Below are 26,426 nucleotides of genomic sequence, written 5' to 3'. Positions count from 1 at the left end.
ATGCATGTATCTGAAACCTTCCGTCCTGCACAATGCAGTAGCATGCATTTTATGCCTTTTTTCATTAGCATGTGACATGAGGATATTCTGTAATTTTGTCTTTTCACTTTCTAACTGCCTAAACTTTCCTTTATCTCCTACGTTAGAGGTTGCCAACCATTCAATCATTTTAAGCCCATGATTCCCTACCTTGACAAGATCTACCAACTAAACTGTTCAGACATACATGCACACCGGGCAGAAGGGACCGGAAGTGGAACCCTGCAGCCCCGGAAGCAGTCTGTCTGTGCAGGCAGCTATCCGTAGCAGGAATGTTACCATTATCTTAATTGGTATTTGTGGTGAACTACATATACCTGTCTGGACACGCCCCCTCCTGACTGCTCCTGTGGTTCCTCCCACGGACCCCGGTATAAAGGCGATCTGAGGCCTGAGCTCGGCCTCTCAGTCTCCAGGACGTAGTATGATGATCACTCACTCCTGGTTCCTTCTTCCAGTCAATAAAAGCCAATATCTCACCTTACATCTCAGAGTGAGTTATTGATGGTGCATCAGTATTACTTATTTTTATAAAGCTCACATTACAACACCTTTAATTCTATGTTTCATTATTTAACATTATAAAAATTGACTGATGTACCCAGTGTGATGACTGGGGCTGAATACTTCCAGCTAGTCCCCTGAAATTTGGCTGAAAACTACAGACAGCCAGTCTGAGACGGTCTGTGATGTGTCTGTCAGTAAGACAGCTCCTGTACTTACACTTAATAATTTTCATTTGTTGCAGCACAGCGCCCTCGTAAACCTCCTGACAGACTGAACGTTTGAATGGACAGTTCACTTTGTTAGACTGAATGTTGAATATGCCACGTTTTTTAGGTGTTTTGTATTGGTAAACTGTTACTGAGACACTAGTATAAGTTTCAGGGGTATGTGAGCTAATGATGCCACTGTTTTTTGTTTCCCAGTTCTTTTACATGTGGGGAATGTTGGCATTTACAGGAGGAGTAGTGTTGTAATGTGAGCATTATAAAGATAAATTAATACCAATTAGGATAATAGTAATATAGCAGTGCTCCCACTATGGAAAGCTGTTTGTAAAGAGAGGTTGTTTCCAGGTTGCAGCGTTTTCCTTCCAGTCTTTTCTGCCCGGTGCACATCCTTTATTCTTTTTTGGGAACTACTGGGAAAATCTCGAAGATTGACCGGTGGATAGCGATTGACTGGTTGGCGACTGCTATGCTATGTTATTACCAATGTGGTCCACAGCTTCAACTGCTCATGCCTTTTAGAATGTTCTGTGCCCATATAGAGACATTCTTGATCCAGCACCATAATTTGCCATCCTGAAGTCTTGTAGTCTTGGGGTTGTCATTCTATGCCCTTGGTTAAAATTGCTAGTTGCTATTGTCCAGCTAGAGCTTGACCTATTGTGCTATACAGATGAGCCTGCTGTGTTGCTACTGGTAGGCTGCTGCCACATTTTTGATTACCTGTTCCCACTGTCCCTGCCCGGAGGTTATCCAAAATGATATTATTGTTTGCGAAAGCCATAAGGCCAGTAAAAGAACACACTAACTGCCTGAAACAGTGGTGAAATTGAACCCAGGTCACTGGCACTGCAGAATGCTACACTAACCACTAGGCTACCATGCCACCTTAGTCCCCTGTGGCCTTCAGTTTCTCACTTACCAATGGAAACAACTTTCCAGCCTGTATCCTGTCTATGCCTTTCAGAATTTTATGTTTCTATATGAATAAAACTGCTAGTTTTGAGAACACTTCAATTCTGATGTAAGCAAATGAAAAATTTCATCAGTGATTTTAATTTGATCAAGATTCTATTGCATGCTCTGTTACTATATTATTCTTATGGCTAACTTTAAGCAAATAATTTAGAGCATAAAACTGCTTTCTTTTCTTGGCAGAATTCACATCTACAAAAACCATATGAAATTAACTTGATGGAAGAGTTGACATTGAAAGGTGTAACTCAGCTCTATGCCTATGTTACAGAACGGCAGAAAGTCCACTGTCTCAACACGCTCTTTTCTAGGCTAAGTGTGGGATCTTCAACATCTAAAGGAGTAGTTTGATCTTCAGCTACATTAGAATGATACAGCATAAAAGTAACCAACTCTATTTTGGCTGAACAAGTTGGGTACTAAATATGAATACATGATGTAAGCTAGTGCACAATTGATGGATAGCTCAAGGTAATTTTTTGAATGATTAGATGAAGGATGAAGTCTCATGTTTTGATCAATAATCAAATGAAAATTGCTTCTACCATGTTCACCAAAGATTTTCCATTCACAAGCATGTTCAGAATTGGAAATATTTTTTCCCAAAGTGGGAAGCAAACCAAGCCAATCAAAGTTTTGTTCTATGTATGAAATTGCAGGATGCAAAAAAACTTCTCAGTTCCTATTGGGATGTGTAGAAGATGCTGGAATTCTGTGTCCTTGAGAATCTGACAGAGTTTGTCTTTTACCCTTTTTAAAGAGCAGCAATACAAATTTTCTTTTGATTAGCTGCAGCGCAAGGTATAGATATTACATTGAATGTTGACAGTTGAGTAAGAATGAAACGATAGTCATAAATCGGATTTGCATTTACAAAATTATCTTAAATTGTACTAAATGATTTTTGATACTTCCAGCTTCAGGTTAACCAGTCAATTATATTCTGCAACTCTTCTCAGCGAGTAGAGTTGCTGGTCAAGAAAATCTCTCAGTTGGGTTATTCCTACTTCTACATTCATGCTAAAATAAGGCAGGTAAGTTAAAAAACACACACACACAGAAGCCTGCTCTTATCAATTGATAGAAACTGTTGGATAGATTCTGATGCTTAGTAAAATTTACTTAAATAATTGTTCGCCTCCATTTAGAGTATTGTCAGGAATTTGTGATATGCTGTTATTGAGAACTGTAACATTATCTTTGAATGTGGGGTGGTGAAGAAATTAATTTTGTATAACAGATGAGGGTGTTGTAGAGAATCTGGAACCCATTCAATTAAATACAAAATTGTTTAGTCTAAGTATTTTGCATTTCTTTGGCCCCCATACTTCCAGCACTGCCAAAAAAAAAGCCCCTATTCAAATATGGTGTTGAGTTGCCTGAAATACAGTCGGCCCTCCTTATCCATGGAGAATTAGTTCTGGGAACCACTGCGGATTTCAAAAAACATGGATGCTCAAGTCCCTTATTTAACCTGGCTCACTGTGGTGGACTTTAGGACCTGGCAGAGTTCAGGTAAGGACCCTTCACTGCAGCTGCTGCTGAATCGGCAGTGTTTATTTTCCGTTGATGGAAAACAATCAGGATTAAAAATAAATTGGAAATAATAAAGCAATCGGAAAGAGGTGAAACACCATCGGTCATTGGAAAAGAGTTAGACTATAGTCGGTCTACGACTGGAACAATTTTAAAGGATGAATGATAAAGTGAGAATAATGGAACATGTGAAGTGCCCTACCCATTGAAAGCTACAATTATTACTAAGCAACGCAATGGTTTAATTATTGAAATGCATATGTTTCTTAAGTGCTTTATATGCATAGAAAGGTAAAATATATACTATATACTAAGACATTAGATTAACTGATGCTAAATAATACCAGATGTACCTGTTACAACTTAATACCTAATACAAAGTAAATGCTATGTAAATAATTGTTATACTGTATTGTTTAGGGAATAATGACAAGAAAAAAGTCTATACATGCTCAAACGATGAGTGCTGGAGAGAGAACCGATTTTTCGATCCTGAGCCGTGGTAACCTATGCACCTCCTCCCGTATACTTTAAATTATCTGTAGATACTTAATATAATATAAAAGCTATGTAAATAGTTGTTTACTGTATTGTTAGGGAATAATGACAAGAAAAAATAGTCTGTACATGCTCAAACAACAAGTGCTGGAGAGGGAACTTCTGGGTTTCCCTGATCCACGGTTAGTTGAATCCGCGTGTGGAACCCGCGGATAAAGAGGGTCGACTCTATTTTTCACTTTCCAGTAAATTGAATTAACGATAAATAAGCCATGATGGAGCAGACTGTATTGTATTGAATGGTTTGGTTCTATTCATATGTCTGAAAGTCTTATTATCTTGGATATATGACAAGCCTGTGGAGATTATTTCAGAAGAACATTTGGTTATGGATGTTTTATATTAAGGTTTATTTTGTCCTATCTTGCTGATAATTATTCTTACAGTAATCTTTCTGAGTTATTGTAGAGATTGAGAGTAGATATTTATTGGTAAGTCTTGGTAAGCCTGATCAAAATGGAGAGGCTTGATCTGAAAAATTGTGGCCCCTACACATATTAAATATACTGACAATTTAAGGTATACAATAGACAATAGGTGCAGAAGTAGACCATTCGGCCCTTCAAGCCTGCACTGCCATTCTGTGATCATGGCTGATCATCTACTATCAATACCCGGTTCCTGCCTTGTCCCCATATCCCTTGATTTCCCTTATCCATAAGATACCTATCTAGCTCCTTCTTGAAAGCATCCAGAGAATTGGCCTCCACTGCCTTCTGAGACAGTGCATTCCAGACCCCCATAACTCTCTGGGAGAAGAAGTTTTTCTTTAACTCTGTCCTAAATGACCTACCCCTTATTCTCAAACCATGCCCTCTGGTACTGGACTCTCCCAGCATATGGAACATATTTCCTGCCTCTATCTTGTCCAGTCCCTTAATAATCTTATATGCTTCCATCAGATCCCCTCTCAATCTCCTTAATTCCAGCGTCTATAAGCCCAGTCTCTCTAACCTCTCTGCGTAAGACAATCCAGACATCCCAGGAATTAACCTAGTGAATCTACGCTGCACTTCCTCTACAGCCAGGATGTCCTTCCTTAACCCTGGAGACTGTACACAATACTCCAGGTGTGGTCTTACCAGGGCTCTGTACAAATGCAAGAGGATTTCCTTGCTCTTGTACTCAATTCCCTTTGTAATAAAGGCCAACATTCCATTAGCCTTCTTCACTGCCTGCTGCACTTGCTCATTCACCTTCAGTGACCGATGAACAAGGTCTCCTAGATCTCTTTGTATTTCCCCCTTACCTAACTCTACACCGTTCTGATAATAATCTGCCTTCCTGTTCTTACTCCCAAAGTGGATAACCTCACATTTATTCACATTAAACATCATCTGCCAAGTATCTGCCCACTCTCCCAGCCTATCCAAGTCATCCTGAATTCTCCTAACATCCTCATCACATGTTACACTGCCACCCAGCTTAGTATCATCAGCAAATTTGCTGATGCTATTCTCAATGCCTTCATCTAAATCGTTGATGTAAATTGTAAACAGCTGTGGTCCCAATACGGAGCCCTGTGGCACCCCACTAGTCACTACCTGCCATTCCGAGAAATACCCATTCACCACTACCTTTTGCTTTCTATCTGCCAACCAGTTTTCTATCCATGTCAATATCTTCCCCCCGATTCCCTGAGCTTTGGTTTTACCCACCAATTTCCTATGTGGGACCTTATCAAATACGTTTTATGAAGTGAGGTTCATAAATTAAAATAATTTGTCAATTATTTTTGACAGGAACATCGTAACCGAGTGTTCCATGATTTTAGAAATGGAATGTGTTGCAACTTGGTTTGCACTGGTAGGTAATAAAAAATCTTATTTATAGGATGAACTTTTTTGAATGCCCATTCTTGTTTAGTGGACCTGCTATTCTTTAACATCATTCCACATACAATATCATATTGCATGGGTTTTCAACTGGAAGGGGAAGAAAATGCATTTGTCATATTACTCTACATTCATTGAGTCATGTTAGATCACCTTGGGTGTACTTCAAGAAAATATGGTTTATATGCCCTTGCATATTCTCAACCAATTAATTATTCAATTTGGCATGTTATGCAGGGCGTGATAATAACCGATCTATTTTAAAGTGATATTTATATTGAGAATGTATAATAATGTTGTACATAAGCTTTCTAATAAATTTTCCAAATCCATTATTATTCTATAAGTGAGCCCATGTATACAAGTAGTGTGGCACATCTATTACAGTGATTTTCAGTAAAAATTTGGAACTTAAAACACATTAGATATATAATCTATATAGTAATGGGTCAGATTTTTATTTCACGGAATTTACTAACAATTCCTTTTCATTGGCCTTGCAATCAATCTAATCACATATGATGACCGCTTTAATCTGAAGGCCGTTGAGGAACAGCTTGGAACAGAGATCAAGCCCATCCCTGGCAGCATTGATAAGAGTCTGTATGTTGCAGAATACCACAGTGAGACAAATGGAGAGGATAAACAATAACTTCAAACTAAAATTGTTAGTATTGGTTGGTAACTAAATTGACAACATTTACTTGATAATAAACTTTTTACCATTTAAGTAGTTTCATTTAAATTCAGAGTTGTTCTTTGAGTTGTGCATGCAGTTATTTATTCCAATGATTATCAGATTCTGAAGTCTCTTGTGCCATTTCGGTTCTGAATCTCAAAGAACAGGCTACAGACCTTGGATTATTTTTTTCATGTAAGAACTCCTGTTACTGATGTAGAAAGGACAATAACTTTATAATCATCATTTTGCCTCTTTTAGGTTTATGTCACAGGTACCATTATTCTCTTGCCTTTTAATAAAATCCCTTGCAACACACAAATGCTGGAGAAATTCACCAGATCAGGCAGCATCTATTAAAATGAATAAACGATTGATGTTTCAGGCTGAGATCCTTCATCAGAATTGAATCCCTTATTCACCACTATGTACACAAATCCCATAAATTTGTTAAGATCATTCATTGTTTTCCATATGTCGGTCTTCATAGCCACATGACTTAATTATTCTTAGTGATTTTATATATCATCTGAATTTGTTTCTTCTCTTCCCTATCTTTTCCATGTCATCTTAATTCATACATGTACTCATGACTTTTATTTTCACATACCCAGGGGGCTATATCTGATCAATTTATTATATTGACCAACCTTTCTCTAATTTGTTGCTGTATCACCTTTTTGAAATTTCTGATCTCACAGTCAGTATTGCCTTTTACTTTTTGTATCCTATTCTGTCTTAAAAATTTCAGAGCTATGTCCCAACTCCAAACACTGAAGGCACTCTAGCTTTTTTTTTGGAGACCTAACAGTGTCACATAAAGCAACATTAAATTATTATTATCATCTTAAGATAATGGAATTTAGAGAAGAGATAACTTGGAGTTCCACACCCATGCCAACCATTACCTCCTTTTCTGTCTGCTATGTTTTCCAGAATATTCTTAAAGAGAATCATAGAAGATTTAAATCAACCTGATCAGCTACTCCATCATTCTGACAACTCAGACAAAATTTTTTTTCCACTACCTCACAAGATAGTGGAGTCAAGGGATATGGTGAGAGGGCAGGAACGGAGTACTGATTGTGGATGATCAGCCATGATCACAGTGAATGGCGGTGCTGGCTAGAAGGGCAGAATGGCCTCCTCCTGCACCTATTGTCTATTGTCTATTAAGTTGTATGTTTTTCTCTGCACTTTCTCCCAATTCATCTTGTCAAGAAGACCTAATGCATGTTCTCTAATTATGCTGAATTGTTCACATTGTTTATTGGTGTTATGGTCGTGTTGCTAATATTTTTTACCTTACTTACTGCCACTCTTCCCTTCACCTATTAACAATCAATCCCACCCTCATTCGTCCCTCTAATTTCTTCTTGTGATTTGTAGTTTGAAGCTGTTGTCATTGCCTGGTGTTTTAATGAGCATTACAAACCTTACAGCTGATTGTAGTATTAAGATTTTTCCCATGAGGTGGTGCAGCACAGCAGAAGCGGCCTTTCAGACCTGGTGTTACTTTAATTTTCTAATCTAATTTGATACACAATTTTCGATTGGGGCACATGGATAACAGAGCGACTATCTACCATCACCAGACACTACTACAATACAGAGAGCGTCCAAAAACAAACCTTCACAAAGATCTGCTGGCTGAATTACGCGACGTCGGCTTGCTGAGGGGAACGGGCTTACATTCCTCGGACTTGCCCGATGTTGGGAGCCGGAGATGGAGACGTCAAAAGCGATGTGCGAGGAAGCAGAAGTGAGGCAAGCGGGTAGGGGTCCGTGCCAGGCTCAAAGCAAACCCTAGCCGGCCGGCTCTCCCGTCCATTCTGCTCTCCAATGTCCGCTCCCTGGACAATAAAATGGACTCCGTCCGACTCCAACGTAATACTCGGCAGGAGTACAGAGTTTGCTCCACATACGTCTTCACAGAGACATGGCTCACTGATGGGATTTCGGACTCTGCCATCCAGCTAGACGGGCTAGCTTTGTTTCGTTCGGACAGAGATGCAGCTCTCTCCGGTAAGGCTCGTGGTGGCGGTGTCTGTGTTTACATCAACACGGAATGGTGTAAGAACTCTGTGCTGGTTTCCAGACACTGCTCATCGCTAGTGGAGTTTGTGGCAGTTCGATGCAGACCATTTTATTTGCCACGGGAATTCACCTCTGTCCTTATATTCGGTGTCTACATTCCCTCAGTGCTAATGCTAAGGAGGCGCTCTGTGAACTGTACGGGGCCATTAGCGAACTGCAGAACGCACACCCTGATGGTCTGTTTATTGTCGCCGGTGATTTTAACCACGTGAACCTTAAGTCAGCGCTCCCCAAATTCCATCAGTATGTGGACTTTGCAACGAGGGGGGAGAACGTGTTGGACCTGGTTTACACAAACATTCCCGACATGTACCGGGCAGAGCCTCCCCCCACCTCGGATACTCAGACCACATCTCTGTTATGCTAATCCCAGCATACAGACCGCTCACCAGGCGCTCCAGACCAGTTCAGAAGCAGGTGAAAACCAGGCCAGCAGGAGCCAACTCTGTTCTTCAAGACTGCTTTGAGCTCACTGACTGGCACATGTTCAGGGAGGCTGCAACCGATGGCGACTCTACCAACTTAGAGGAGTACACAGCATCAGTGACCAGCTACATCAGCAAGTACATTGATGATGTTACTCTGTCCAAGACCATCACTATACGTGCCAACCAGGAGCCATGGATGACCACGGAGGTGCATGTGCTGCTGAGGTCCCGCGACTCCGCCTTCAGAGCAGACAACAAGTCAGCCCTAACAACAGCAAGGGCCACACTGTCACGAGCCATCAGAGGGGCAAAGCGTGCACATGCCCAGTGAATCCACAGCCACTTCCAGGACATCGGCGACACGTGGCGCATGTGGAAGGGCATCCAGGACATCACCAATTACAGGACAACATCACCTGACTCTGCGGGTGATGTCTCCCTCCCAGATGCTCTGAATAACTTCTACGCCTGGTTTGAGGCAAAAAATGACGGGGCGGCGAGGAAGTCCACCCCTCCTGCGAATGACCAGGTGCTGTGTCTCTCCGTGGCTGATGTGAGAAGAACCCTTCCGACATGGAAGGCTGCTGGACCAGACAACATCCCTGGTAGAGTGCTCAGAGGGTGTGCAGACCAGTTAGCAGATGTTCTCACTGACATCTTCAACATCTCCCTGAGCAGCGCCATCGTTCCAACGTGCTTCAAGGCCGCCACAATCGTCCCCGTGCCGAAGAAGTCTTCCGTGTCCTGCCTCAGTGAGTACCGTCCCGTTGCACTCACATCCATCATCATAAAGTGCTTCAAAAGGCTTGTCATGAGGCGTATCAAGACCCTGCTGCCCCCCTCACTGCACCCCCTGCAGTTCGCGTACCATCCCAACCGCTCAACAGATGATGCCATTGCCACCACCCTCCACCTGGCCCTAACCCACCTGGACAAAAAAGACACATACGTTCGGATGCTGTTCATAGACTTCAGTTCAGCATTCAACACAACCATCCCTCAGAAACTGATTGGAAAGCTGAGCCTACTGGGTCTGAACACCTCCCTCTGCAACTGGATCCTAGACTTCCTGACTGGGAGACCTCAGTCAGTCCGGATTGGGAGCAGCATCTCCAACACCATCACACTGAGCACGGGGGCTACCCAGGGCTGTGTGCTCAGTCCACTGCTGTTCACTCTGCTGACCCACGACTGTGCAGCAACACACAGCTCGAACCACATCATCAAGTTCGCCAGTGACGCGGCCGTGGCGGGGCTCATCAGCAAGAACGACGAGTCAGCTTACAGAGAGGAGGTACAGCGGCTAACGGACTGGTGCAGAGCCAACAACCTGTCTCTTAATGTGAACAAAACAAAAAAGATGGTTGTTGACTTCAGGAGGGCACGGAGCAACCACTTCCCGCTGAACATCGACGGCTCCTCGGTAGAGATCTTAAAGAGCACCAAATTTCTTGGTGTTCACCTGGTGGAGAATCTCACCTGGTCCCTCAACACCAGCTCCATAGCAAAGAAAGCCCAGCAGCCTCTTTACTTTCTGTGAAGGCTGAGCAAAGTCCATCTTCCAGCCCCCCAGCCTCACTATATTCTACAGGGGTTGTATTGAGAGCATCCTGAGCATCTGCATCACTGACTGGTTCGGGAATTGCACCGTCTCAGATCGCAAGACCTTGCAGCGGATAATGAGATTAGCTGAGACAATCATCAGGGTCTCTTTTCCTGCCATTATGGACATTTACACTATACGCTGCATCCGCAAAGCAAACAGCATTATGAAGGACCCCACGTACCCCTCATACAATCTCTTCTCCCTCCTGCCATCTGGGAAAAGGCTCCAAAGCATTCGGGCTCTCACGACCAGACTATGTAATAGTTTCTTCCCCCAAGCTATCAGACTCCTCAATACCCAGCGCCTGGACTGAGACCTTACTGCCCTATTGTCCTGTTTATTATTTATTGTAATACCTGCACTGTTTGTTCACTTTATGCAGTCTTGGGTAGGTCTGTAGTCTAGTGTAGTTTTTTTTCTATGTTGTTTTTTACATAGCTAGGTCTAGTTTTTGTACAATGTCAAGTAACACCATGGTCCTGAAAAACATTGTCTTGTTTTTACTATGCATTGTTGTTATGGTCAAAATGACAATAAAAAGTGACTTGACTTGAAGTCCTTGTGCAAGATACCCTAAAGGTTAACCTCCAGATTGAGCTGTCTGTGAAGAAGGCGAATGCAATGTTGGCATTCATTTTTAGAGGTATCGAATATAAAAGCAGGGATGTGATGTTGAGGCTCTATAAGGCACTTGTGAGATCATACTTGGAGTATTGTGTGCAGTTTTGGGCTCTGTATTTTAGAAAGGATTTACTGACTTTGGAGAGGGTTCACAGAAGATTCCTAAGAATGATTCCAGGAATGAAAAAGTTACTATGAGCAATGTCTGACAGCTCTTGGGCTGTATTCCCTGGAGTTCAGGAGAATGAGGGGGAATCTCATAGAAACATTCTGAATGTTAAAAGGCCTGGACAGATTAGACATGGAAAAGTTATTTCCCATGGTAGGGGAGTCTAGGACAAGAGGGCACGATGTCAGATTGAAGGACGTCCATTTAGAACAGAGATGCAAAGAAATTACTTTAGTCAAAGGGTGGTAAATCTATGGAATTTGTTGACACGAGCAGCTGTGGAGACCAAGTCCTTGGGTGTATTTAAGGCAGAGATAGATAGATTCTAGATTAGTCAGGGCATCAAGGGTATGGGGTGAAGGCAGGGGAATGGGGATGACTGGAAGAATTGGATTAGCCCACGACTGAATGGCAGAGTAGACTCAATGAATCAATCCTCTTTGCAGAATATACTTAATTATAATTAAATAATTCAATAGCTGAATGACCTAATTCTGCTCTCATGTCTTCTGTTAATATTTTCCTACAGATCTTTGGAACTCACTACTCAGGAGTTTCATGTGTTAATTATATTCTACAAAGCGGATTGATTGACTTTATATATATTAAATGAAACAAAAGACATACATTTGTATAGAAAGGTTGGTCTCAGTTATAACAGCAGCCATTATTTTGAATAGTGTAATAGAAATGCATTAGGTTTAATGCTTTATGAGGCATATGCTGTTCACAGGCCTTAATTGTTCAGTAATATTTCCTGTTACTGACTCCAAGATGAGTGTTGTCACTTGTGCAGGAAGTTTTGTCAAAAGTTTTGCTCTTCACAACAGAAGTTCTGGCCAGTTTTTCATTTTCAAATTAGATTGTTATTACCTATATACATTTATAAGATCATTAAATTTGAAGCATAAGAGATTGAAGATATTGGAAGTGGAAGCAAAAGAGATGAATGTGGGAGAAGAATGAAAGTGAAAGAGACAAAATGGTGAGTAGACTATCTCAAAATAAGAATGACAAAACGGGAAGTTTCATTTCCAGTCTGATACACATGCAAGGTAATTTCAGAAGAAGTTTGGGATATCTATTGAAAAATCTCTAACTTTTTATAAATTAGAGAAGGTCTCCAAATAAATACCTGTGAAAACAACATTACAACAATTGCCACTTTTTAGGATTGTTAATTGGCTACAAAATGCTTTAGGATCCTGAAGCATTTTGGATATTACAAAAATAATAAACTTTATCTCTTTAACATATTTACCATTATGTAGAAAGGGAGAAAGGGAATGGGTGGCCACTAGACAGCGTAGTAGTAGGCAGGTAGTGCAGGAGTCCCCTGAGGTAATCTCCCATCTAAACAGATATACTGTTTTGGATACTGTTGGGGGAGATGTCTCATCAGGGGAAGGCAACAGCAGCCGAGTTCATTACACCATGGGTGGCTGTGCGGCACAGGAGGGAAGGAAAAGGAGTGGGAGAGTTATAGTGATAGGGGATTCGATTGTAAGCGGAAAAGATAGGCGTTTCTGCGGCCGCAAACGAGACTCCAGGATGGTATGTTGCCTCTGTGGTGCAAGGGTCAATGATGTCTCTGAGGGGCCGCAGGACATTCTGGAATGGGAGGGTGAACAGCCAGTGGTTGTGGTGCACATAGGTACAAATGGGATGAGTTCCTACAAGGTGAATTTAGGGAGTTAGGAGATAAACTAAAAAGTAGGACCACAAAGGTAATAATCTCTGGATTACTACCAGTGCCACATGCTAGTCAGAGTAGAAATAGGAGGATATTTCAGTTGAATATGTGGCTTGAAAAATGGTGCAAGGGGAGGGATTCAAATTTCTGGGGCACTGGAACCAGTTCTGGGGGAGGTGGGACCGGTATTATCAGGACGGTCTGCACCTGGGCTGGACTGGAACCAATGTCCTAAGGGGAGCGTTAACTACAGGAGGCTTTAAGCTAATGTGGCAGGGAGATGGGAACAAGTGCAGAGAGACAGAGGGGTGTAAAATGAGGGTAGAAGCAAAAAATAGGTGAAAAGTAAACATGGCAGGCAGGCAAATCCAGGGCAAAAAGCAAAAAGAGCCACTTTTCAACGTAATTGCATAAGGGCTAAGAGTGTTGTAAAAACAAGCCTGAAGGCTTTGTGTGTCAATGCGAGGAGCATTCATAACAAGGTGGATGAATTGAATGTGCAGATATTTATTAATGAATATGATATAGTTGGGATCACAGAGACATGGCTCCAGGGTGACCAAGGATGGGAACTCAACATCCAGGGATATTCAATATTCAGGAGGGATAGACAGGAAAGAAAAGGAGATGGGGTAGCATTGCTGGTTAGAGAGGAGATTAACGCAATAGAAAGGAAGGACATTAGCCTGGAGGATGTGGAATTGATATGGGTAGAGCTGCATAACACTAAGGGGCAGAAAACACTGGTGGGAGTTGTGTACAGGTCACCTAACAGTAGTAGTGAGGTTGGAGATGGCATTAAACAGGAAATTAGAAATACGTGCAATAAAGGAACAGTGGTTATAATGGGTGACTTCAATCTACATATAGATTGGGTGAACCAAATTGGTAAGGGTGCTGAGGAAGAGGATTTCTTCGAATGTATGCGGGATGGTTTTCTGAACCAACATGTTGAGGAACCAACTAGAGAGCAGGCCATTCTAGATTGGGTATTGAGCAATGATGAAGGGTTAGTTAGCAATCTTGTCGTGCGAGGCCCCTTGGGTAAGAGTGACCATAATATGGTGGAATTCATTAAGAAGGAGAGTGACATAGTTAATTCAAAAACAAAGGTTCTGAACTTAAAGAAGGGTAACTTTGAAGGTATGAGACATGAATTAGCTAAGATAGACTGGCAAATGATACTTAAAGGGTTGACGGTGGATATGCAATGGCAAGCATTTAAAAATCGCATGAATTAACTACAACAATTGTTCATCCCAGTTTGGCAAAAGAATAAACCAGGGAAGGTAGTGCACCCACGGCTAACAAGGGAAATTAGGGATAGTATCAAGTCCGAAGAAGAAACATAAATTAGCAAAGAACAGCAGCACACCTGAAGACTGGGAGAAATTCAGAGACCAGCAGAGGAGGACAAAGGGCTTAATTAGGAAAGGGAAAAAAGATTATGAGAGAAAGCTGGCAGGGAACATAAAAACTGACTGTAAAAGCTTTTATAGATATAGAATGTAGAATATAGATATAGAATTATAGAATGTAGGTCCCTTACAGTCAGAAACAGGTGAATTGATCATAGGGAACAAAGACATGGCAGACCAATTGAATAACTACTTTGGTTCTGTCTTCACTAAGGAGGACATAAATAATCTTCTGGAAATAGTAAGGAACCGAGGGTCTAGTGAGATGGAGGAACTGAGGGAAATACATGTTAGTAGGGAAGTGGCATTAGGTAAATTGAAGGGATTAAAGGCAGATAAATCCCCAGGGCCAGATGGTCTGCATCCCAGAGTGCTTAAGGAGCCCAAGAAATAGTGGATGCATTAGTGATAATTTTTCAACACTCCTTAGATTCTGGATTAGTTCCTGAGGATTGGAGGGTGGCTAATGTAACCCCACTTTTTAAAAAGGAGGGAGAGAGAAACTGGGGAAATATAGACCGGTTAGTCTGACATCGGTGGTGGGGAAAATGCTAGAGTCGGTTATCAAAGATGTGAAAACAGCACATTTGGAAAGAGGTGAAATCATCGGACAAAGTCAGCATGGATTTGTGAAAGGAAAATCATGTCTGATGAATCTTATAGAATTTTTTGAAGATGTAACTAGTAGAGTGGATGGGGAGAGCCAGTGGATGTGGTATATTTAGATTTTCAAAAGGCTTTTGACAAGGTCCCACACAGGAGATTAGTGTGCAAACTTAAAGCACACAGTATTGGGGGTATGGTATTGATGTGGATAGAGAATTGGTTGGCAGACAGGAAGCAAAGAATGGGAGTAAATGGGACCTTTTCAGAATGGCAGGCAGTGACTAGTGTTGTACCGCAAGGCTGTGCTGGGACTCAGTTGTTTACAATATATGTTAATGATTTAGACAAGGGAATTAAATGCAGCATCTCCAAGTTTGCGGATGACATGAAGCTGGGCGGCGGTGTTAGCTGTGAGGAGGATGCTAAGAAGGATACAGGGTGACTTGGATAGGTTAGGTGAGTGGGCAAATTCATGGCAGATGCAATTTAATGTGGATAAATGTGAGGTTATCCACTTTGGTTGCAAGAACAGGAAAACAGATTATTATCTGAACGGTGGCCGATTAGGAAAAGGGGAGATGCAACGAGACCTGGGTGTCATTGTACACCAGTCATTGAAGGTGGGCATGCAGGTACAGCAGGCGGTGAAAAAGGCAAATGGTATGTTGGCATTCATAGCAAAAGGATTTGAGTACAGGAGCAGGGAGGTTCTACTGCAGTTGTACAAGGCTTTGGTGAGACCGGACCTAGAATATTATGTGCAGTTTTGGTCCCCTAATCTGAGGAAAGACAAACTTGCCATAGAGGGAGTACAGAGAAGATTCACCAGATTGATTCCTGAGATGGCAGGACTTTCATATGAAGAAAGACTGGATCGACTAGGCTTATACTCACTGAAATTTAGAAGACTGAGGGGGGATCTTATTGAAACATATAAAATTCTAAAGGGATTGGACAATCTAGATGCAGGAAGACTGTTTCCGATGTTGGGGAAGTCCAGAACGAGGGGTCACAGTTTTAGGATAAAGGGGAAGTCTTTTAGGACTGAGATGAGGAAAAACTTCTTCACACAGAGAGTGGTGAATCTGTGGAATTCTCTGCCACAGGATACAGTTGAGGCCAGTTCATTGGCTATATTTAAGAGGAAGTTAGATATGGCCCTTGTGGCTAAAGGGATCGGGGGTTTGGAGAGAAAGCAGGTACAGGGTTCTGAGTTGGATGATCAGCCATGATCATACTGAATGGCGGTGCAGGCTCGAAGGGCCGAATAGCCTACTCCTGCTCCTATTTTCTATGTTTCCCCTACTGTCCTGTTTATTATTTATTGTAATACCTGTACTGTTTTTGTGTAGGTCTATAGTCTAGTATAGCTTTCATGTTTTTATCTACATAGTTCAGTCCAGTTTTTGTACTGTGTCATGTAACACCATGGTCCTGGAAAACGTCTTATTTTTACTGTGCACTGTACCAGCAGTTGTGGTCGATATGACAATAAAGGTTGACTTGACTTGACTTGACTTGAAAGAGTGTAATTTTTATAAAATTGCTTAAGTTGTGGCTAGGCATTCATTTTTCTAGTCAAGATATTAACTTAAATTGCTTTGTATTGGTTAAGCTGTATGATTTGGTGCTCTAACCAAGTTAAAAATGCAATTAGCATTTACCAATATTGTGAGAAAATTTCTTCACCCATAGAGTGATGATCCTCTGGAATTCTTCACCACAGAAGGCAGCAGAAGCCAAATCATCAAACATATTAAAGGAGGAGAAGGATATTTCTCATTATGAAGCACAATGTAGTTGATTGGCTCCTCTTACCAATGATTATTTTAAAACACCATTTTTCCATCAGCCTTTGAAGGAGCTAACACACTTGTTTTTGTACCCTCGGGACATTTACCAGGATATTCATCTGATGGCTTCTCAATTTCTCCAGTGCACATACTTCTCAGTCTTAGGTTACAAAATGTTAATGGTATTTGTATGAAGTGCCTTAAAGTGATGCTGAACCATATAAATACTATCCCCATTTTACAGTCATCCATTTGGCAGGGAGGGTGAGGAGCTGTTTGTGTGGTGGGATACAACTCAGATTTGTGTGACATTAACTTCATCAGTTTCTATTGATGAGAGTAAAATGGAATGTATTGGTGGGGGAACTGAAGAATCTGCCAAATCTTAAATACTTTTAATTTTTGAAGGAGACTGTTTTCTTGGAGAAGTTGAGCTGGAACTCTAGATGAAATGTCATCTTGATGTATAGATGTTAAATAGGCCTATTCTGTTGCATTTGTACTCAGAAGGAAAGCGGCTTTGTGCATTTTAATCTTGTTCATGGAGGCTGCCCAGAAGACTCTAAGCATGACCTTAGCAGAACACTTAAGAATCCTATACCTTCTCCATCACACTTCATAGATTTGAATGTATTCTGTTCTGCGACAACAGCTCTTGGACTTAAGGAACTTCTAAACACAGACAGTAAGATGAAGTGTATCCCACAAAAGATTAATGTTTGTACACCTGTAAACATGTGAATATGTTTTTTTCTATCATAATACCTTTGATAACAAATAATTATTGTAATGGGCTGGAAATGTGTAGACTAAAGCTGTGAAGGGCACTTTTGCATGCAGCACCACCAGCATTGCTAATTTCTTTTAGGTTGTAAATACATCAAGTGAACTGTAGTTAGAAGTTGATAACATATAACACAGATCCCATTAATGAACTAAAATCTTGAGATACAATGATGAATTGCTTTTCAACCAGAGTATCAGTCATGCATTCTCAATAATGTTTTTTAAATTATCTATTTTTCATAGTTCCCCTCCATTCACTTTTTCCTTTCACTCCCCAAAGAAAAGTTACCATTTAGTTATGAAGTAAAAATGAAACAGCTTTTAAACTAATGAATTGGGACTCCCATACTGTTAAAGGTCTAGATGGGTTAGTGTTTGTGAAATATGTTCAGGAAAGTTTTCTAAATCAATATATAGATGTACCAACTAGGGAGGATGCAATATTAGATCTCCTATTAGGAAATGAGTTAGGGTTGGTAACGGAAGTGTGTGTAGGGGAACACTTTGGTTCCAGTGATCATAACGCCATTAGTTACAACTTGATCATGGATAAAAATAGATCTGGTCCTCAGGTTGAAATTCTAAACTGGAAAAAGGCCAAATTTGAAGAAATGAAAAAGGATCTATAAGCGTAGATTGGGACAGGTTGTTCTCTGGCAAGGATGTGATTGGTAAGTGAGAGGCCTTCAAAGGAGAAATTTTGAGGGTGCAGAGTTTGAATGTTCCTGTCAGGGGTAAAGGCAAAGCGAATAAGAATAAGGAACTTTGGTTCTTGACGGATTTTGGAACTCTGATAAAGAAGAAGAGAGATGTTTAACATGTATAGGCAACAGGGAGCAAATAAGATGCTTGAGGAGTATAAAAAGAGTAAGAAAATACTTAAGAAAGAAATTAGGAGGGCTAAAAGAAGACATGAGGTTGCTTTGGCAGTCAAGGTGAAGGATAATCCTAAGAGCTTCTACAGGTATGTTAAGAGCGAAAGGATAGTAAGGGATAAAATCGGTCCTTTTGAAGATCAGAGTGGTCAGCTATGTATGGAATCAAAAGAAATGGAAGCGATATTAAATGGGTTTTTTGCATCTGTATTTACTAAGGAAACTGGAATGGAGTCTATGGAAACAAGGCAAACAAGTAGTGAGGTCATGAAACTTATAAATGAAAGAGGAGGAGGTGCTTGTTGTCTTGTGGCAAATCAGAGTAGATAAATCCCCAGAACCTGACAGGGTATTCCCTCAGACCTTGGAGACTAGTGTTGAAATTGCAGGGTTCCTGGCAGAAATATTTAAAATGTCGTTATCCACGGGTCAGATGCAGGAGGATTGGAGGATATCTCATGTAGTTCCGTCGTTTAAAAAAGGCTCAAAAAGTAAGCCGGGAAATTATAGGCTGATAAGTTTGACATTGTAGAAGGTAAAATTATTGGAAGTAATACTAAGTTCTAGGACTTGGAAGTATTTGGATAGACAGGGACTTATTAGAAACAGTCAGCATGGCTTTGTGCCTGGTAGGTCATGTTTAACCAATCTATTAGAGTTTTTTGAGGAAGTTACCAGGAAAGTTGATGAAAGGAAGGCAGTGGATGTTGTATATATGGACTTCAGTAAGGCCTTTGACAAGGTCCCACATGGGAGGTTAGTTAGGAAGATTCAGAGTCTAGGTATACATGGGGAGGTAGATTGGACATTGGCTCAATGAAAGAAGCCAGAGAGTGGTAGTGGAGGATTGCTACTCTGAGTGGAGGCCTGTGACTAGTGGTGTGCCACAGGGATCAGTGCTGGGTCCATTGTTATTTGTCATCAATATCAATGATCTAGATGATAATGGGGTAAAATGGATCAGCAAATTTGCTGATGATACAAAGATTGGAGGTGTAGTGGACAGTGAGGAAGGTTTTCAAAGCTTGCAGATGGATGTGGACCAGTTGGGCTGAAAAATGGCAAGATGGAGTTTAATGCAGACAAGTGTTGCACTTCAGAAGGTCAAACCAAGGTAAATGGTAGGAAAGTGAGGAGTGCTGTAGAACAGAGGGATCTAGGAGTACAGATACATAATTCCCTAAAATTGGCATCGCAAGTAGATAGGGTCGTAAAGAGAGCTTTTGGTACATTGGCCTTTATAAATCAAAGTATTGAGTATAAGAGTTGGAATGTAATGGTGAGGTTGTATAAGACATTGGTGAGGCTGAATTTGGAATACTGTGTGCAGTTTTGGTCACCTAATTACAGGAAGGATATTAATAAGGTTGAAAGATTGCAGAGAAGGTTTACAAGGATGTTGCCGGGACTTGAGAAACTGAGTTACAGAGAAAGTTTGAATAAGTTAGGACTTTATTCCCTGGAGCGTAAAAGAATGAGGGGAGACTTGATAGAGGTGTATAAAATTATGGTGGGTATAGATAGAGTGAATGCAAGCAGGCTTTTTCCACTGAGGCCAGGGGAGAAAAAAACCAGAGGACATGGGTTAAGGGTGAAGGGGGAAAGTTTAAAGGGAACATGGGGGGGGGGGCTTCTTCATACAGAGAGTGGTGGGAGTGTGGAATGAGCTGCCAGATGAAGTGGTAAATGTGGGCTCACTTTTAACATTTAAGAAAAACTTGGACATGTACATGGGTGGGAGGGGTGTATGGAGAGATGTGGCCCAGGTGCTGGTCAGTGGGACTAGGCAGAAAAATGGTTCAGCACAGCCAAGAAGGGCCAAAAGGCCTGTTTCTGTGCTGTAATGTTCTGTGGTTCTATTCTAACAAACAACATGCTGAATCTGTTTGCAAACTTAATAAGAGCCATAAATTAATGATAGAAAACAAGAAAAGGGAGGGGGGGGTTATTGCAAGGAACAATTTGTATTGGCTGTTACTTTTGCCGTCCATCGTTTTGAAACTTCAAGTGATCAGAACAACCAGGTTTTTTTTAATAGATTATATGCATTATATTCCAACTTTAGTTTCTCTCCACTAACTCCATTTTTGTCCTATTGAATTGGGGTTCAGATGATCATGGATTTGGAGAGGATTGAATAAGAAACTCCCAGTTAGCAAATATCTATTCTCTGTACTACAGTCTTACCCTTTTAAAGAGCTGGCTTTGTTACATACAGCAGCAAGGTTGCCTTTTTTTTAAGTTTAGTGCTTGGCTCAGTTGAAGGCACATAGAAACGACATGAAGGGCTCATTCATTACTCTATTCCAATATCAAAATTAATTTAGTGTTCATGTCACAACTTCCCTGCCTAGCCTGCCCATTATATAGGCCTTATGTGTTCATAAAGTAGGTTTTACGCTAATATTTGAAGGTTTGTCCCGATAACATTACCATGCCTTTAGAACTATGAAAATGCTGATAGGATGCCATTACATTTTTGAACCCTTTTGAGCATTGATAATAGTATTGTATCTAAAATGTTTAAGAATTTCTATATATTTATGCTAATAGATCTGATTATTTAATTATTCTTAATATGTGATCTGATTGATATATTGAAGAACATTCTTACTTTTGCTCAAGGGGACTGACTCATCTTTGTGTTGTTCTCTGTTGCTGTGCCCCAATAGTGTACTGCTAGATTGGTCTGATGAACAGACAATGTGAAGCAGTGGGTCAGAAAATATTGTCAGTATCCATCAACCTGAGTAACAGCTCTCTCAGAGGCACCAATTTCTGTGGTCACAAAAGAAAATTAATTTGTGTTTGAAGTTATTTCAGAAAAATCATTTTCAGTTCTCAAGTTCGGATGGACGAAGATTAGTTGGTAACTGTTGTTCATGTGTAATTTTCCTCTAGCTGCATTTGAAGAACAGGGTAGAAAACAATGCTATTTGGGTAGCTTAAAAGGCATTCACTTTCAAATTGTATCCTGTTGTTATTTTTCCAAAAGAGTTCTCTTTTGGAAGAGGACAGCGAGGCTTGAGAGGAAGTGCGGCGGTGGCCATTTTCAAATTGTCCAATTGTGTCTAAGATCGGATTTCTGAGAGGCGGGACTGCGCAGGCGCGTGAGGAGTCCTGGGAAGGAGGGAAGATATAAAAAGAACGCAGCCTTAAGCAACGGGCAGGGGAGTGCGCCGCTAGCAGAGTGTAGGGCTCGGGCTCAGAGGGCTTAGGCGGAAGAGGGCACAGTAGGCTTATCTTTTAGTTCTTGTTATATTCAGTTATTCAGGAAGTATGAGTGTGAGGGCAGCTTGTTGTTCTCGGTGTCGGATGTGGGAGATCCTGGAGTCTCTGAGCCTCCTGGACGTCCACATCTGCGCCAGGTGTGCCGAACTGCAGCTCCTGAGGGACCGAGTTAGGGAACTGGAGCTGCAGCTCGATGACCTTCGCCTGGTCAGGGAGAGTGAGGAGGTGATTGAGAGGAGTTACAGGCAGGTGGTCACTCCGGGACCACGGGAGGCAGATAGGTGGGTTACAGTCAGGAAGGGGAAGAGGCAGGTACTAGAGAGTACCCCAGTGGCTGTACCCCCTTGACAATAAGTACTCATGTTTGAGTACTGTTGGGGGGGACAGCCTACCTGGTGAAAGTTACAGTGGCCGGGCCTCCGGCACAGAGGACGGCCCTGAGGCTTAGAAGGGTAGAGATAGAAGAAAGAGGACCGTAGTAATAGGGGACTCGATAGTCAGGGGTTCCGACAGGCGGTTCTGTGGAGGTGACCGGGAGTCCCGGATGGTAATTTGCCTCCCTGGTGCCAGGGTTCGGGACGTTTCTGATCGCGACCAAGATATCCTGAAGTGGGAGGGTGAGGAGCCAGAGGTCGTGGTACATGTAGGTACCAATGACACAGGTAGGAAAGGGGAAGCGGTCCTGAAACGAGAGTACAGGGAGTTAGGAAGGCAGTTAAGAAGAAGGACCACAAAGGTACTAATCTCGGGATTACTGCCTGTGCCACCCGACAGTGAGAGTAGAAATGGAATTAGGTGGAGGATGAATGCGTGGCTGTGGGATTGGAGCAGGGGGCAGGGATTCAAGTTTCTGGATCATTGGGACCTATTCTGGGGCAGGCGTGACCTGTTCAAGAAGGACGGGTTACACTTGAATCCTGGGAGGGCCAATATCCTAGTGGGGAGGTTTGCTAGGGCTACAGGGCGGACTTTAAACTAGTGAGATGGGGGGGGCGGGAATCAATTTGAGGAAACTATGGGAGAGGAGGTTAGTTCACCAGTAGAGCAAGTAAAGACAGTGTGTGAGGGAGGAAAGGCAGGTGATGGAGAAGGGATGCGCTCAGCCCGAAGATGTAGGGGAGAAGAAAGAAAAGGATAATAAATTTGAATGCATTGTTAGGGATGAAAAGAGAGGAGGAGGTGGAGAGTATCTTAAATGTATCTATTTTAACGCTAGGAGCATTGTAAGAAAGGTGGATGAGCTTAAAGCGTGGATTGATACCTGGAATTATGATATTGTAGCTATTAGTGAAACATGGTTGCAGGAAGGGTGTGATTGGCAACTAAATATTCCTGGATTTAGTTGCTTCAGGTGAGATAGAGTAGGAGGGGCCAGAGGAGGAGGTGTTGCATTGCTTGTCCGAGAAAATCTTATGGCGGTGCTTTGGAAGGATAGATTAGAGAGCTATTAGGGAGGCTATTTGGGTGGAATTGAGGAATGGGAAGGGTGTAGTAACTGATAGGAGTGTATTATAGGCCACCTAATGGGGAGCGTGAGTTGGAAGAGCGAATGTGTAAGGAGATAGCAGATATTTGTAGTAAACACAAGGTGATGATTGTGGGAGATTTTAATTTTCCACACTGTGGTGAACTGCCTGTCTGGACATGCCCCTTGCTGACTGCTCCTGTGGCTCCTCCCACAGGCCCCTGTATAAAGGCGACCTGAGGCTTGACGCTCGGCCTCAGTCTCCAGGACATAGTATGATGGACACTCACTCCTGGTTCCTTCTTCCAGTCAATAAAAGCCGATATCTCGCCTTACGTCTCAGTGTGAGTTATTGATGGTGCATCACACACGTAGACTGGGAAGCTCATTCTGTAAAAGGGCTGGATGGTTTAGAGTTTGTGAAATGTGTGCAGGATAGTTTTTTGCAACAATACATAGAAGTACCAGCTAGAGATGGGGCAGTGTTGGATCTCCTGTTAGGGAATGCGATAGGTTAGCTGACAGATGTAAGTGTTGGGGAGCACTTCAGGTCCAGTGATCACAATAGCATTAGATTCAATATAATTATGGAGAAGGACAGGACAGGACCTAGAGTTGAGATTTTTGATTGGAGAAAGGCTAACTTTGAGGAGATGTGAAGGGATTTAGAAAGAGTGGATTGGGTCAAGTTGTTTTATGGGAAGGATGTAATAGAGAAATGGAGGTCATTTAAGGGTGAAATTATGAGGGTACAGAAACTTTATGTTCCTGTTAGGTTGAAAGGAAAGGTTAAAGGTTTGAAAGCACCATGGTTTTCAAGGGATATTAGAAATTTGGTTCGGAAAAAGAGGGCTGTCTACAATAGATATAGGCAGCATGGAGTAAAGGAAATGCTCGAGGAATATAAAGAATGTAAAAGGAATCTTAAGAAAGAGATTAGAAAAGCTAAAAGAAGATATGAGGTTGGTTTGGCAAATAAGGTGAAAGTAAATCCGAAAGGTTTCTACAGTTATATTAAAAGCAAGAGGATAGTGAGGGATAAAATTGGCCCCTTAGAGAATCAGAGTGGTCAGCTATGTGTGGAGCCGAGGGAGATGGGAGAGATTTTGAACGATTTCTTCTCTTCGGTATTCACTAAGGAGAAGGATATTGAATTGTGTAAGGTGTAGGAAACAAATAAGTAAGTTATGGAACCTATGGCAATTAAAGAGGTGGAAGTACTGGCACTTTTAAGAAATTTAAAAGTGGATAAATCTCCAGGTCCTGACAGGATATTCCCCAGGACCTTGAGGGAAGTTTGTGTAGAAATAGCAGGAGCTCTGACGGAGATCTTTAAGATGTCATTAGAAACGGGGATTGTGCCGGAGGATTGGCGTATTGCTCATGTGGTTCCATTGTTTAAAAAGGGTTCCAGAAGTAAGCCTAGCAATTATAGACCTGTCAGTTTGACATCAGTGGTGGGTAAATTAATGGAAAGTATTCTTAGAGATAGTATTAATAATTATCTGGATAGACAGGATCTGATTAGGAGTAGCCAGCATGGATTTGTGCGTAGAAGGTCATGTTTGACAAACCTTACTGAATTTTTTGAAGAAGTTACGAGGAATGTTGACGAGGGTAAGGCAGTGGATGTAGTCTATATGGACTTCAGCAAAGCCTTTGACAAAGTTCCACATGGAAGGTTAGTTAAGAAGGTTCAGTTGTTAGGTATTAATGCTGGAGTAATAAAATGGATTCAACAGTGGCTAGATGGGAGATGCCAGAGAGTAGAGGTGGATAATTGTTTATCGGGATGGAGGCCGGTGACTAGCGGGGTGCCTCAGGGATCTGTTTTGGGCCCAATGTTGTTTGTAATATACATAAATGATCTGGATGATGGGCTGGTAAATTGGATTAGGAAGTATGCTGATGATACTAAGGTAGGAGGTGTTGTGGATAATGAGGTGGGTTTTCAAAGCTTGCAGGGAGATTTATGCCAGTTAAAAGAATGGACTGAACATTGGCAGATGGAGTTTAATGCTGAGAAGTGTGAGGTTCTACATTTTGGCAGGAATAATCCAAATAGAACATACAGGGTAAATGGCAAGGCATTGAGGAATGCAGAGGAACAGAGAGATCTAGGAATAACAGTGCATTGTTCCTTGAAGGTGGAGTCTCATGTAGATAGGGTGGTGAAGAAGGCTTTTGGAACGCTGGCCTTTATAAATCAGAGCATTGAGTACAGAAGTTGGGATGTAATGTTAAAATTTTACAAGGCATTGGTAAGGCCAAATTTGGAATATTGTGTGCAGTTCTGGTCACCGAATTATAGGAAAGATATCAATAAATTAGAGAGAGTGAAGAGACGATTTACTAGGATGTTACCTGGGTTTCAAAACTTAAGTTACAGAGAAAGGTTGAACAAGTTAGGTCTCTATTCATTGGAGCGTAGAAGGTTGAGGGGGGATTTGATCGAGGTATTTAAAATGTTGAGAGGGATAGATAGAGTTGACAAAGACACTCACACAGACACTCACACACACACACACACACTCACACACAGATACACACACTCACACAAACACACACACACACACTCACACACACACTCACACACACAGACACACACTCACACGCACACACACACTCACAGAAACACACACACACACACACAGACACACACACTCACGCACACACGCACTCACACAAACACACACACAGACACACACACACACTCACACACACACTCACACACAGACACACACACTCACACACACACACTCACACACACACTCACACAAACACTCACACAAACACACTCACACACAGATACACACACACAATCACACATACACACACTCACACACAGACACACACACACACTCACACAAACACACACTCACACACACATGCTCACACAAACACACACACACTCACACACAGACACACACAGACACTCACACACACACACACTCACATACACATACTCAGACAGACACACACTGACACACACACGCACACGCACAGACACACACACAAACACACTCACACTCACAAACTCACTCTCACACACACTCACACACACACTCTCACACACACAGACACTCACACACACACTCACACAGTCAGACACACACACTCACACACACACAGACACACTCACACTCACACACACTATCTCACACACACAGACACTCACACGCACACACACACACTCACAAAAACACACACACAGACACACACACTCACACACGCACACACACTCACACACACACTCACAGACACACACACACACACAGACACTCA

At 41.8% G+C, this 26,426-nt stretch overlaps 1 protein-coding gene and 1 pseudogene across 1 annotated transcript in view; both read left to right on the top strand.

Annotated features, from left to right (window-relative positions):
* LOC132385336 (probable ATP-dependent RNA helicase ddx6) overlaps nt 1–6,981 on the top strand; it is a 99,624-nt pseudogene extending 92,643 nt beyond the window's left edge.
* The window catches only part of LOC132385333 (B-cell CLL/lymphoma 9-like protein), a 267,028-nt gene extending 242,052 nt beyond the window's left edge, over nt 1–24,976 (top strand). Inside the window, exon 9 of the transcript XR_009509157.1 lies at nt 24,914–24,976. The gene's annotated coding sequence lies outside the window, so the exon portion shown is untranslated. The remainder of the gene's footprint in view (nt 1–24,913) is intronic.
* The last annotated feature ends 1,450 nt before the right edge of the window (nt 24,977–26,426 follow it).

The sequence above is a fragment of the Hypanus sabinus genome, chromosome Y (assembly GCF_030144855.1).
Source record: "Hypanus sabinus isolate sHypSab1 chromosome Y, sHypSab1.hap1, whole genome shotgun sequence".
NCBI lineage: Eukaryota > Metazoa > Chordata > Chondrichthyes > Myliobatiformes > Dasyatidae > Hypanus > Hypanus sabinus.
This window is presented reverse-complemented; position numbering and strand designations above follow the sequence as displayed.